We start from the raw sequence: 3,483 nt of genomic DNA on the forward strand, positions 1-3,483 counted from the left end.
CTGCTTGTAAATATTTCCTTAGTTTCAGTGAAGCATGGCGAGCTCACACGTAGCATGGGACCTCGTTTTTTAACCCGCCACAGCTGATCCAGCGAGACGTGGCGCCTGACATCAGCTCGGTTATTAAATTTTCACACACTGCTGACCGCAATATCATCAGGAGCAAACGCTCAGCTGCAGCATTACCTCCTCCCATGGGGCCATGTTTGCTTCTATCTGAGATGGTGAAAAAAAATCCAGTGAAACTATTTCCCCCTCAGACACCTGAGGTGGGTGCTTAGATGATTTTTTACCCCTTTATGAGGTCAGCACAGGTCCTGTGGTGGTAAACATGCAGCTCACCTTTCAAATGCTGTTATTGGATGAGTTAAAGTGGGGGGAGTATATAAAGTGTGCAATAAGCTGCTGTGTTTTATTTTCTGCACATCAGATGTGTCCATGCCCTTCTCAGAATGATATTAAAGAATCCCTGAATGGATGAGTCAGCGATTCCTCCACACTAGAATAGGAAGTCTAACCTTTGTTCTTACCACTTCAATGACTTTAGAAATATGCTTCCACTGAGCAGCAGCAGAACAGACACCTGGCCTGTACGCAGCGCTCTGAAATCAGAGTTTTAAATCACAGTTTAACAGTTTTAGTCTTAAAAAAAATCATATATTGAATTGTTTTTCTCTTCCAGCCTCCTCAGGGCGCCAACACATCATCTGTTCCAGCTTTATTTTGCACAAAGATTAGTGTATTTCACTTCTGGGGAAAAATAAAAATGATACAATGCAACCTACAATCTGCTGAAATATCAGCGTCTACATGTGATGGAGCTGAAGACACAGTGATGGGTCTTCAGTTTGCCCAGCAGGTCAGGGCTGGGTTCATGATGCTGCTCAGTATATTAAGGAGCTCCATACAGGCTGCTCCTGCACTCTGTGCACTGGTGTTGGTCAAAAACATTCCATTCGGACCAGAACCTCACGCCACAAGAACAGCTTCTTCCCCTCTGCTGTTGGACTGTTGAACTGTGATTAATGCACTGCTCTGCACTGTCACTTCACAAGCTCACTTTAGTATAGTCACTGCTTAATGATGACTATTTGCACTGTTTACTCCATCTTGCACTACTTGCACACTAGTACCACCTCACCGACCCATGTGGTACCTGTTACATTATTACACTGTCCCACTCGTTCATATAAGGGTCTGTTTGCCATTACAACCGCCACTCATTGTATGTTCTGTTCATTATATGTCTGCCATGTCCATTTACAGCCTTACTTTAGTTTATTTATCTTAGTTCATGTTAATTATTATATGTTTTATGTGTGCACCAATCACTAAGGCAGATTCCTAGTAATGTGAATCCCCTTCACTTACATGGCAATAAACACGATTCTGATTCTGATTCTGATTCTGGAAAAAAAGCTGCTGATGAGCATAATGATGAGTCTTCGTGTCTTCAACTTGCTCAGGATTTATTCCGTCCTGTTTTAGTAACAGCGTGACTGACGTCAATACCAAAAAGGAATGAAAGAGAAACGAATTTGTGAGAAAGAGGGTTGAAATATAAATACGCAAGCTGAAGCATCGTGCACTGTCTTCAAGGGCAGAAAGCAAATTCTTAAACCTTCCCTATTGTCTACCCACCACATCTACGAAGCATCACTGGGAGAGAAAAAAATAAATCGGCATGTCTGAAAAGGATGTGGCCTTGCTGGCACAACATAAGCAGCCTGTCTTTTGAATGCTTTGGCGCACCTGGGTGTTCGTCACAATGGATGGCGAGCCGTCCTTGAGAGCACAAGCACAATAGAGGCTCCGAATGAGGGGTCACACATAGGTCAACCATCACAAAGAAGCAGAGATGCTGCAGCGGATGATACAGCCGGACAACACACACACAGTGTGCAGTGCTTTTATTCTGGTGCTACAATGGGCCCCCCCCCCAGGTACTGCTAATATTCCTTCATGTTGGTTGACCGCCTGACGGGGGTTTATGATTGGTTGAGAGCGAGGTGTTGTTAAGTCTGCATTCAAGTTCACCTCACATCACCTGTGAATATTTGAATCCAGTGTTTTAGTGGTAAATCTGAGCTTCATATGCAAACATCCTTAACTGTGGATGCTGCTGGAGTTTCAGTCCCTCACAAATGGCTGCTTATAATTGACCCTCATGTTACTTTATTTAGCATTCCATTCTATAAGTATTGATTCCTGCCTGCGGGAACATAACTCAGTGGGAGGTTGTCAGGACGGCCATGATGCAGGAGGTTGGAGAGAGAGAGAGAGAGAGAGAGAGAGGGAGGTAGAAAATAGAACTCACAGCGGCTCAGAGACTAATTATGTTGTATTTGTCACTTAACAACATTTTTGAGGACTGGAAGCCGTGATATGTGTGCGGAGCCTGAGGGTACGATCTCATCCTACATTCAGCTCCTTTTGTAGCTCACCGTGTCTGCGGGGAATTCTCCAAACTTTTAAAATTCAAGTGACATTTACACAGAACTGAGGGCCTGAATATTTACACTCACAGATGATGCACACTGCTGTGCTGCTCTGTCTGATGCTACAGAAACCGTAGAATCCTGAGCAGATACATTAAGTAGCCTGCGGGTTGTGTGTTGGTATTGAACATGCAAAGTGAAAGCAGAAGAATTATTGACAGAAACTACAGTGATGGAGGATACTCAGACATGCAGGTCACGCTGGTTTAGTGTCTCAGTGGTTGTAAAACTTTCCTCAGCTTGAGAGAACATCAGCTGACAGTGAGAGACATCTAGTGGTGAATGATGAAACCTCATCTTCCAGCTGAAGGAAGCAGCTCCTGCTTTTAATGCACGGCACCTGTTGTGAATACAAATAAAATCAACCCCGTGTTTAAAGCATTTAAATGACTTTATTAAGGCCACTTTGCACCATCATGAGCCACAGGTGACAGTGTACAATCATCCAGTTACAGCTTTTATGCATTCACAGCACATTTGTAACATTTAAACCAAAAAAGTTGGAAAATTATAAAAACATAATGTCTTCTGTCCATTGAACATTTATAAAGTTGTAAAGTTTATTGTGGTTTGACTCTTTGCCTCCAGGGAGCGCCCGTCTCCATTGTTCCTCCTGGTGTCCGCCTTCTTTTCTACCTGCAACAAGTGTCAGGCAAACAGAAAAACTTAAGACTACGCTCTTCAAAATAAAAGCTGCGGGTTTTAAAGACTTTATTCCCATAAATGTAGAAATTGTATTTTTATGGAAATAAAATACAAGTGAAGAAAAGTGCCTCAGCTCTGACGTCACATGATGTTTTTCTCCACGGGAATGAATCAAATTAATCTAATCTAATCTGTATTGTGACAGGATGTTGTTTTTATGTATTAGGAGTTAAAAGCTTCTCTCGTACTCGAGATTTATTTTGAAATTCCAGCCGGAAGTGCTGTTTACCATTTGATTCGGGTCCACTTGACACCTGTGCACCTTTCCTCCCTCCACTGA

This window comes from Parambassis ranga, chromosome 8 (assembly GCF_900634625.1).
Source record: "Parambassis ranga chromosome 8, fParRan2.1, whole genome shotgun sequence".
In the NCBI taxonomy this organism is placed as follows: Eukaryota; Metazoa; Chordata; class Actinopteri; family Ambassidae; genus Parambassis; species Parambassis ranga.